This window comes from Rhinolophus sinicus, chromosome 8 (genome assembly GCF_057876585.1).
Source record: "Rhinolophus sinicus isolate RSI-liver-muscle chromosome 8, RSI-T2T, whole genome shotgun sequence".
NCBI classification, from domain to species: Eukaryota; Metazoa; Chordata; class Mammalia; order Chiroptera; family Rhinolophidae; genus Rhinolophus; species Rhinolophus sinicus.
Genome location: NC_142508.1, coordinates 18,574,669 through 18,586,688, shown reverse-complemented (window position 1 = coordinate 18,586,688; position 12,020 = coordinate 18,574,669). Strand labels below are relative to the sequence as shown.

At 38.1% G+C, this 12,020-nt stretch overlaps 1 protein-coding gene and 1 pseudogene across 4 annotated transcripts in view; one reads left to right on the top strand and one right to left on the bottom strand.

Moving 5' to 3' along the window:
• The window catches only part of GRM8 (glutamate metabotropic receptor 8), a 681,950-nt gene that overhangs the window by 427,837 nt on the left and 242,093 nt on the right, over positions 1–12,020 (bottom strand). The gene's annotated exons all lie outside the window — the stretch shown is intronic.
• Positions 4,019–5,070, top strand: LOC141567654 (ATP synthase F(0) complex subunit C2, mitochondrial-like; annotated as a pseudogene).

Here is a 12,020-nt window from a genome sequence, read left to right as displayed (position 1 = left end):
CTTCTAGTTAGGACTCAATCCAGATGGGCAAAGATAAGATGTGTAAGTCAGGGAGTATAAAGGTCCAAATAGTGGTAAACCAGTGCAATCATTATTAAAATTGAAAAGTGCATGAGTATGAATGCTTTTGTCATTTTCTTACTGCATTGGTACCACACACACATACACACAAAGTCAATGAAATCTATACTTCCCCAAATATTTTTTTGTACCTTGGAAATCTCTGTTGGTCCTGGCTCATATTAAATTCCTTTCTATAGTTGTACATTCAATATTTGCCATAATATTTTTTAAACTGTGATGTTCTTAAATTTTCACACTTCTAATTGCAGAATGGGAAATACAAGATATCATAAAACTCAACAAAAATGTCTACCTAATTTAAATGACTGAACATGTAGAACATAATTTAATATAAAATGTTGTCACTAGAATAAGGACAGCTTAGACGCAGTCACACTGGTCATAGAAACCATTGAGGAGGAAGCAGCAAGATCTTTATAGGAAATTAATTCCAGTTTTACTATAAATATAGAGGACAGCATTTTTTTTAATTGATCTGTCTTAAAAGGTTTAGTTGCACCATGAATGCAACCACTATCTTCCACATAAGAAGATAATGACTGGTCTTGCAATTCTTCAATTCCATCCACCACAGCAACATCCAAATAACTTATTGGCACACACTTTTCCCCAAGGGTTTATCTTCATTGAGAGATTCTTCGTGCACCTTATCTATTTTTGTGTATAAACTTCCAAAATTTTATCACATTGGTGTATGGGACGTCTTTCAATATTTTTAGTCTTTGTAAGCCAAAAGGGAAACCTTAAGAGATAAGCATTAGCAACGGTTTGGAGATTCTGATTTGTTTTAACAGAAACATCAATTATTTCAAGTCCTCTGCTGATTAGAAACTAATAGATCTCACTTGATACGTCAAAGCATTTTGATATTATGTTTTGCAATCCTATAAAATGCCATTGCCATTTCTAATAATTATCTGAATGTTCGGCTTTTCCAATATTCTTCTCTCAGTCTTCTGTGTCTCTTAGGGAATCAAACAGTATTGCTTGTTTAAGAAGAAATACGCTAAAGACAGGATGACACAACAATTTCAGGAGGAAAGAGTAACAGTCAAATGACCTTTCCTTCTCTGGTATAATTCCTAGGATTACAGAAAATGTAGAGACCTAACACACATCACCTTCAGAGAGACCTTTAGATCTTTCAACTTAACCTGTGGCCAAAATGGAATATGCAGAAGCTGAGTGCCTGAGTAGTAAGGCAAATTTGTAACAAACAGCTCTTGAAACTGTTTAGCACCCAGAGGGTGCTAATTAATGGAACATCAACCTGGTTCTACGTTTCCAGCATCGTAAAAGGATTCTTTCCTGGGATCCATCTGTTTCAACATTTTACTCAATGTGCTGGATGAAAATATTAGAGAGGACATCATAAAATTTGTAGGAGGGAGAGTGACCATATTGGATGACCGAATCGGGATTGAAAAGGAAGCTGACCGATTAGAAACGACGGTTAAATCTAATGAGATGAAAGGTAATAGCAATCAATTTAAAATGAGGTGATTGAGTCCGAAGGGACAGCTGTTTTGTACAGAACAGACAGTAGCAACAGCTTAGTAGCTAGCAATCCATGCAACTTATTCTATAGAAAGGTTAATATGAAGCAACAGTGAACAGAATGTTTGTTGAACAAATGAATAAAGGTAGTGTAGAATCAATGAGAGAGGAGGGGAAGGGAAGGAAGGGGACAGAAAAAGAAAGAAGGAAAAGAAGGAGGAGAAAGGAGACGCCCTTGTCTCTGTGCGGCCCAGACCACCCTTGCAGGACAAGTATGGCAAGCTGGGTACACTCAGCTGACCTGCACAAACGCTCAAATCAATAACATCCAAGACATTTTTGAAAGAAACAGGCTTATTTAGCCTTGGAGATCTAATAATCATGTTCAAATATCCTAGGAACTTTAATAGAAAAAGAATTGGAGGTGGTGTTGTTTGAACCGATAGTTACAAGTAGCACGAATGAATGGAAGGCTGAGGAGCAGAAGGAGATTCTGTAAGAGTATCCCAGTGTCTCCGTTCCCCAAGGATGGAATGGCTCAGCTTGGCAGCTACTGACCACTCTGTCCAGACGTTGGAGTCCTGACTAGGAGATCCTTGACTAGGTTTTTTCAAAACTAATTAAAGCATAAAATAGATGGTAGGACTAGATCATCTCTGGAAGTCCCGCCCAACCTCAAGATTTCAATATTCAGACATTTTCCTGTGGTACAAATTAGATTCTTGCAAAAGATACTCTCATAAAAACAACGAAAACGAATGGTTAGCTTCAGGGAGGTGAACCAAGTCTTTAGGCAATCCTAAGAGAATCCTTTATTTTCTTGCCCGTTTACTCCTTAGAAAGCTAATCTCATTCCCTAGGAAGGTATTAATATCTCTTTGTCCGCTGCTATCCTGGCTGATTTGGGGAATTTACACATAGCGTGCTTTATCTTGTGAAATATAATAGTCTGTCCAGCATTCTTCCTTTGTGAGAAATCCCTATTCACTTTCATAAATTATGTGAATGGATCTGAAGCGTACTTTCCTTTCTTCAATAGAGACTATTCCCCAAAGTCGCCTGAAACATGCCAAACATCGGCTCCTACACACGGTTCAATACACGATATTGATAGGTATTATCACTGGGTGAATTCTGAATGTGAGGCCTATTTCACACACTCCTACACAATTCCCTCCTTCTACCACAGCCCAGTCACAGAAAACTCAAGGAAATCAGAATAATTTGACTATTTGCCTACACAAGCTATAACTAACCAGGTAAATCTGCTAAAGCAAACCCCAGTAGAGCATTCCAAAATCTAACAGAAACTAAATAAACATAATAAGTCTGATAAATATTTCTCTAATTTAATAAGTCTTTTAAAATATCTTTGCGATGTCAGAGGGATAGTGGATGGGGGGAGGGGAGATCACACAGTGTGCGGGATATAAATGATAAATGTCTAAGTATTGCTTTGTCTTGTGCACCTGAAACTAATAAAAACAAGTATCTAAGTATCTTTCACCTGCAGTACTTTAATATTCAAAGATGTTGCTTTTCCATTTTGTGAGTTCCTGGGTGTCCAAGTGTTTATTTTGAGTTTATCATAGGTGCCTCATCCATCTTTGAATGATCAGATGCAATGATTATTTACCATGGTACAAAGAAAGGTGAGCAGAATCCCTGAGCCGTGAATTCTTTTAGGGGCGTTTACCAGGCCCAGAGTGTTCCCTAACATGTATGTTCATCAAAACGCTCAGCGTAAACACAACTTTATCACTAACTAGGGTTTGGGCCCCAGGTCCCTCAGTGGTCTCCTTCCCTGTCTAGGTCACCTGCACCTCATGGGAGCGTGGCAGACTCCTCCTGTCCCTTGGGCAAAGGATGAATAAAAACAACCCTAGCAGCTGACGCTTAATTCCTTTCCCCAAGTCCCACTCCAATTCCAGGCCCTGATCGAATCTGCCCAGAGCGGCCAGGCTTTCCTAACTGGAGAAGTCTCCCTACACATCTGTGCTGTACCATGCAGTAGGCGCCAGCCACGAGCGGCTAGTTCAATTTCATTTTAAGTTAATTTAAATGAAATAATTTTTAAAGTTCTCTTCCTCAGTTGTACTAGCCTCATTTCAGAGGTCCGTAGCCACAGATGGCCAGCGGCTGGCGTGGAGAACATTTTCATCCTTCTCTACTGGAGGATTGCTCCAGGATCCCATTTTGACTTGGGGTGACATTATTCTTGACTTGGGCAAACATTGTTCTTGGAGTTGATGAGACTCTATCTCCTGCTAAATATCAGAGTGTGCAACTCAGAGTGTGCAGACGCTCATTTATTCATTCAACAAACACTTATCAATTCCTTTTCTAGCTGCCGGATATAAAACCATGAACAAAACAGACACGGTACGTGCTCTCGTGAAACTTAGTTCTAAGGGAAAAACCAACAGGTAAAGAGCTAATGGAGAAAGACTATCTCAGATGTAAGATTCAATCTCCCCGTTAGCCTCCTAATGACTAGAGTTGGTTTCATTCAAGTGACCACAGCCCCAGGGCAATGGGTCTGCATGACATTCTTCCGGTGGCAACACTGATGGTTTTAGGATTTATTTGAGTCTAGGGTTCTTTTCAGTCTTCTTCTCTTCAGAATTCCTACCCACTGCTTAATCCTTGCCTGTGTCCTTGGTTCTTTCTTAAAGCGTTCTCCAAGCTTTATATTTCAATTATCACATGTTTGGGTGTGACTCCTTCTAACTACTTATATTCCCAAACAGTACAACAAACTACTCCATACTACCTCTTGGAAGACCCCACTCCCAGTTTCTTAGCCTTGTCGTTAGAGCTTCAAGATGTCTCTTAAACTAATGTCTTTCTTCCATTCTCAGTGGATATACAATCCAGACTGTCACTACTCATACGTGAATTACTAAAGCAACCTCCCAGAAAGATTTAATGTCTCAATTTCCCTTCCTTGCAATCGATCACGCACACTAAGTCACGATTAATCTTAAAATGGTCTGTCATCACCCCTGTCTGTCTTCTCTGCACTGGAAGCAGCTTTCTGGCCATGGCTCGCCACCTCCTGAGAGTGTATATCTGCCTCTCCCCCTTCCACCTCTCAGCTCTGGGCCAACCACTCTCTGCAGTGACTGAAGCGACCCACCAGATACACTGACAGATAAGAACTTCAGCAGCTTGGCAGCCTCGTATCCCCTGACCTCACTGAGCCCTAGCAGCAGCTTCCAAACCAGTGCCATTTCGAGGGATATAGACACAGCAGCCAAGTTCATTGGGGCGGGGGCTGCCACAGTAGGGATGGCCAGTTCTGACCGGGGGTTAGGACTGAGTTTGGAGCCTCCGCATTGCTTATGCCAGGAACCCTTCTCTGAAGCCACAGCTCTTCTCCTGAGCCGTGCTGGGCTTTGCCCTCTGGAGACCCTGGAGGTCTTTGACCTGACAGTGGCCTTTCTCATCCTGTCTGCCACGCACAGGAGCCATCTCCACCTCTCATAGCTCTTTCTTCCACATCTCATCTGACCTGTTATGTCCCTTTCCCCGTACCTCTCCAAGCAGCCTGGGAAAAGTGGTTGGCTCAGGGTTCAACAGAGGAAAGACAAATAAATGCTGTACGAATAAGAAAAAAAAAAGTAGCCTGTCATTACCCTACCCAAAAACCCGTCCTGGTACCCTGTGAGCTGCAGAATCAAGTTTCTGTTTAATGAACTTATTGTTTTGGGAGATAAGGCTAATACTGAATAATTCTGTTATTAAAGTGACTGTTTCATTTAGGAGTAAGACTTATAACCTGTTTTGTCTCTGAAAATGACTTTAAATTTTTCAGGCTGATGTACCTCTTGGCTCTTATGACATATTATGTACCTACATATATCTCCTCATTTTATCTACTTAAAGTGTTTCTAATCATCTTCCTCCCACAGTTTCCACCAAATTCTTCTTTCACAACACAGAGAGAGAGAGAGCAAGAGAGAGAGAGAGAGAGAGAAACAAGCTTATAAAGGTAATTTACTGAGTTCACTGACACAAATGGGAGTTTTAAGAAGTACAGAAAACTATTTTAGCATATTCTGGCCAATTTTATGTACCATTCCTATTGTCTAGCCTACACTGTCTTTTTCCATGGCGTCCGAAGCCCAACAACTTGCGTTAGAATGACTTTCTTCAGACAACTTTTGGATCAACATCTACAAACGAAAACCAGCTCGGCATCCGGTCAGAGGATCCAGTAGTGACTAGTAATTTTGCCAGCGTTCAGGATGCTAAAAACTAAAAATCACAAACTCATCCTTTATTGTGTTCTCAAACTCAATATTTATCTTCCATGTATTTTAATTGTCCAAAGAGCAACAAAATTGCGCTTTGACTTCATTAGGTACTGAGGCAGAACTAATGAAAGACTCCTTATTAAAATATTCTAGTTACTTTTTCAAAAATACCTATCTCCTTTCTCACGAGGGTTCATTATAGAAAAGAAAATTCAAGTCTCATTTGTTATTATCCTTACCTGCCCTAGCAATCAAGGGAAAAGAAGATTTTCTTATCTTTCTGTCATATTTTATTGCAGTTGAATTAATTCTCGTAGTTATATCCTTATTACAATTATACAAGTTAATTGATGCTTAAAGTTACTAACGTCCAAATGTGCAATATTTTTTTCATAATAATTACTGTTTCTATTACCATGAATCTACGAGACTCTGAGAAACTACATAGACTTTCACTCAGATCCCTTGACATATGTTCAAAATTATTAATATATAAACATGTACACACAACATAATATACATTACTATACATAAACAACTCTATTAGATGAGACTAGATCCTAACCAATCACTGATTAACCCTTTTCTTAGTACCATTTGACAGGAGCTTTAGGTCACTAGAATGATCTTCATTGACTTGGAAAAGAACAAAAGACATAAGTTATGTCACAGGTCACTAGCAGATACTTAATTGTGCTTAAATGCTTCTATATTTGTATGCAGTATTTATTTAACAAACACTTATATAGCACTTCCTATGCCAGGCACTGTTCTAAACATTTTATAACTGTTAATTCTGCTCTACTTCATTGCAATGTTGTAAGTTAGGTAGTGTCATTATCCTTGTTTTACAAATGGGGAAACTGCAGCCCAAAAGGCGTTCAGTGTGTTGCCCAAATCCCTAGAGCTAGTAAATAAAACATTCAGAATTTGAACCTAGAAATCTGGCTCCAGAGTCTGAGCTCCGAAGCACTCTGCTTGGCTGCCTGTCAGTATTCAAAATTATTTCCATATTTGGAATCTAATTTCTATATAAGGAGGTTACAGCTTATAATTAAAAAAAAAAAAAAAAAAAAAAAAAGCATTTCCCATTGCTATCTGAAATGGCTTTGTGGCTGCTCCCACACAGAAACCCAAGGTCTCTCTGAGCCCACACCCTATGGCTCAGGTGCCCCCCCTGCTATGCACCATCCAGCTCTGTGCCTTCTCCTGTGGTGGCACCTACCACGATTACTGCCTATTAAACACTAAGTTACTTGAGAGCAGGGAGTATGCCTTCCCACAGTTGCATCTCCAACACACTATACCTGTACAGGTAAAGCATTGTTAAAAATCATCCAGCAGCCACAGAGTTACACTGATTTCTTATCAAAGTATGACACCTATAATAAATATCTTCTCTTACCCATGGGTGTAGGCACCCAGCCCAATTTTTAAATTAGCAAGTGTATGGAAGTAGGCTTCTGATTTTAAGGAAATGATGCTGCAGAAAAGTAAGTGGATGAATGGTCCACTCCCGTCTTGGCACAGAGCTTTCAAAATTGGGGGTGGGGGTTGGACTTAAAGACACTAAAAGTCCTTGTCTGAAGAAGAGCCAGCACAGCTGCAGTGAGCATTTCAAGCTAAAAGTCAAGGAACATATACCAGGCAACTGTAACAAAACACCTCCTTTGAAATCTGGCAGCAAGCAAACAATTGCCAGCGAGCACATTGCTCTCCCCGAGAAACGACGTTATGTCATTTTGTGAAAAGGACATCAAAACAACTTGTCAGTTTAACAAAGGATTTAGATACACCACAGGAAGACTTTCATGTACCACTTTAAGTGTGTCCAAAAATTGCTATAGAAACTCTTAAGCCATAATAATTTGAACCTAACTAGACTTATTAACCAACATAAACTATAACTTTTCTAAAATGTCTACTTCTTTATAAGTAGAAAAATTTGTCAGAAAACTCTTGGAAAATAGAGTTCTACAGAGAAATGATTTATTTGCTTTCATTCAGCCAACATTCACTCATCATATTGTTAATTATGTACCTATTATGTGCTAGGTACTCTATCGGGTGAACTTATATGAATCATTTTTCCTGGCAATAAAACCATATTTTCTAATTGGGTTAGTAATGCCAAGATTTTTGTTGAATGTAACAGCATTAGATAGTGACTTCTTTGTATGCATGAAAAAGAAGAGCAGAGTTTTAGTTGACATAAATAATCCTATATTTTATCTTGAATGGCAGGAACATACATAAGTATGTATCAGCTTATACATGTAGTTTGAGTGTTCTGATTAACTATTCATTTTGCATTTTTTGCCTAATTTGATCAGTCAATTCACTGAGATAGTTCAATTGGCTTTGGCACTTAGATCGGGTCGACCATGAGTCCATTAGAGGAGATAGCTGAATGGGCACTGGAAGACCAACACCCTCCTAGATCATTAGCTCCTGAAGGTAAGTACCATGACTTCTGTAGCTGGATGTGTTTCCTACACAGAGTGTGCTTCGATATATGGTTCTTTGAGTGAATGAAAGAATGACCCCACATAACTGCTCTTAAACACAGATAAATATATGCCATTTATAAAAATTTCCAGGGGTACCAGATATGCAGATGGCCATTTGGCCATTACCCTTATAATATTAACCTTTCCTCAATGCAGACATCATATTGAGGTTCTTAAGACAAATTAATTTGCAACTAACTAGATGATTTAACCAAGACAAGCTATAACTTTACTAGCAACTGTTAATTTCTGTGAGACTTCTTTAATTCTCTTAACTTTTCATCACTGATTGCTTTGTTTTTGTGTTTTACTATTATTTCATCTTTTAGGCTATTCTGATTATTAAGCTAGAAGCTAACAAAATAATAAATAGCTCTGCTTCTTGGTTACCAGCTTCAATGCATGATTATTCAAGCTTATCTCCTTTTTATAACTTTGATTGTACTGTAATATGATGTCTGCACGTCCAGTCATGCTATCCTGTACCCATTCTACTGTAATACATGTTTGCATTGTCTCCCAACTGAAAGCTAGAGCTAGAGGTTCCTGTCCTTCCTTGTCATCCTCACACCCTGACAGGATACACACTATTGAATCCATTCCAGGGGCACGTTTGAGAAAGATAATATAGTATTGCAAAAAAATGGGGGATGGGAGGCAGAGAAAAGCAACCCAAAGGCCTCTGCTAGAAAATTGAATTAGAGTTTCTAAGAGAGGTGAAATATTCTCCTTCATTCTCTCTATCTCAATCACCACCTTTAACATGTATACATAATCCTATTCTACTAGTGCTAAACTGGCAGCAGTGGCATTATGTAATATGATTGTGTCAGACACTTGTTTGGCCAAATAGCCATTCCCTGGCCCCAGCCACCTTCTTCTGTGGTTACAAACAGTAATGGTTACTTTCCTAGCTTCTCTTGCAGCAAGGGGTCCCCATGTGACACAGTTCTGGCTGGCACTGCCACTTCCCCTTCTTCCAGTCTTGAACGTAAAATGCCTAGATCTGCATTGTGTATTTTGCAACCATGAAGAAAAAAGCATGAAAATGAAAAGCCCACTTGTTGTGGACAGTGCAACAGAAGATAAAATAGCATTATTGAACAACTAAGCCAAAGCAAGCAACCCTTTACCTTCAGATAGCTTTGTTGGTGGAAGCTACTGTTACAGCCAAATGCCTTCCAACTGTGACGCTGGTTAAGACAATCATGGTTTAAATCACGGTGCTGCCTTGTACTAACTGTGTGGCCGTGGGCAAGTTACTAAACATATCTAAACTTCAGTTTCTCATCTGTAAAACAGGCATCAATGCAATTGCTACTGTAGGATTGCTGTGAACCATTGTAAGAAATACGAGATAATGCATGTAAAGTAATTCACATTGAGCTTGGCATATAGTATTACTCTCAAACATTGAAGACACACTTTAATACTAAATATAAACATTTAGGAATATTTTAAAAGCAAATGTTGCTTCTTCACCCCCCCTCCCAAATAATTACATACAAAAAATTAAATATTTAGAGTGTTTGAGAATTCAATTACTTATCAAATAACTCTCACTCTATATACCTTTAAGGTCAGGACATCTACAATTAGCACTAAAATGCACAAATATACGCATGTGTGATTAAATTAGGTGGTACAAATATCAACTAATAATTACTATAATTTAAATGTTTATATTGTTCTAATTATTGTCACTAAACACATACTATTTCCTCAAGCACAAAGATAGACTGAAACAGCTTATAGAAACCCCGAAACTTTCTCTCACCGCCTCACTCAGAAACCCGAGGGATTGTGAATCTTTAGTGTTTCATTTATTAGGTTATTTTCAGGACATTCCACCATTTCTCTTGGAACATTGAAGAAAACAGCAGGTTTTTGGCTTGGGTTTTGTTTTGTTTTAGTCATAAGCATTTTAGCTTCATTTCAACAAGATCATCACTCCAGTTATTTCTCTTTGGAAGCTCATCTTGCAAGACCAATAAAGGACTGTTCCCAAGCCTAGAGACTTTCCATTTATAGCTTCCATTAAGCCTATTAAAGGTAGGTATTTATTCCAATTAAATATTTAAAAGGTAGGTCCTTTTATGAAATAGCGTTTTTATTCATTCAAAAAGAGATAATTACTTATACTTCTAAATCCTTTCTAATAGGATTTGAGTTGACCTACAATAAAAGACATAAATAAAGATTGTTAAAATAAATCAAAACATACCAAAGCACTACAAAAGAGGATGTAAATATAAAAATTATCATTGTTGTGATTATGCATAAAATTTAGCTTTGAGCTGTCATGAAACTAAGACAAAAATGGAAATACATTTGATTAAGTAATCCTCATTACTTTATAGAGCAGATCTATAATACTTTTGTAAATTAATTCTAAGTTTGTAAGTGTGGACTTGGTACTAAATTCCAGTAGGAATGTATCTTCTGGGCCCTTCTTCAAGGACAATTGAGTTTCATAATACACAGTATTTTCATCAATGAGGTTCAGTGGCTGCTTTGAGCTTCAATAAAAGTCAATAGCATAATGTTATATCAATATTTTTTTAATTATTTTTAGCCATGGGACCTGGAAAATCAAATATTATATAGCAGCTTAATATGTATAATAAATAAGTAAGAACTTGTCTAAGTAAAACAGATGTAAAAGGCCTGAAGCTACCATAATCACTGATTATGGAATCTGGGTAAAGAAAAGGCCTGTGTAGCCAATAAATTGATCATACCAGTTACAGATATAAAAATGCAAATAAGATGTCCCACAGCTAATATCACACTTAATGGTGAAAGACTGTATGTTCTTTCCATAAGACTGGGAAAAACCAAGAAAGTCTGCTCACATCACTTCCTTTGAACATTGTACAGAATGTCCCAGCTAGTACAATAAAGCAAGGGAGGAACAGAAAATACAAGCTGTACAGCTAGGAAAGGAAGAAATAAAACTGTCTTTATTCACAGACAACTTGATTGGGGATGTGAAAAATCTTAAGAATCCACAACAACAACCAAAAAAACAAAAGTTACCAGAACTAATGAGTTAATTGAGCACAGTTACAAGATTCAAGATCAATAAACAAAAATCATTTGTATTTTTATATACAATTGGAAATTAAACAAAAAATGCATTTACAATAGTATCAAAAAAACCCAAAATACTAAGAAATAAATTTAACAAGATGTGTACACAGGTAATACACTTAGAACAAAATATTACTGAGAAAAATTAAAGTGAACTTAGATAAGGAGATTGCTGTGTACTGAACTGAGTCTTGGTAAAACTCAGGTGTAGAAGCCTTATCTCCCAGTGTGATAGTATTTGGAGGTGGGGCCTTTTGAAGGTAATCGGGTTTAGATGAGATCATGTGGATGGGGCCCTCGTGATGAGATTAGTGCCCCTGTAAGAAGACACACAAAGAGGTTATTTCTCTCTCTCTCTCTCTCTCTCTCTTTCTCTCTCTCTCTCTCTCTCTCTCTCTCTCTCTCTCTCCACACACACACACACACACACACACGTACACAGAAGAGATCATGTGAGCACAACAGCAAGATGGCGGTCACCTACAAGTCAAGAAAGAAGAAGCCTCAGTACAAAATTTACTTTGCTGGCACCTCGATCTTGGACTTCCCAGACTGTAGAACTATGAAAAGATTAACT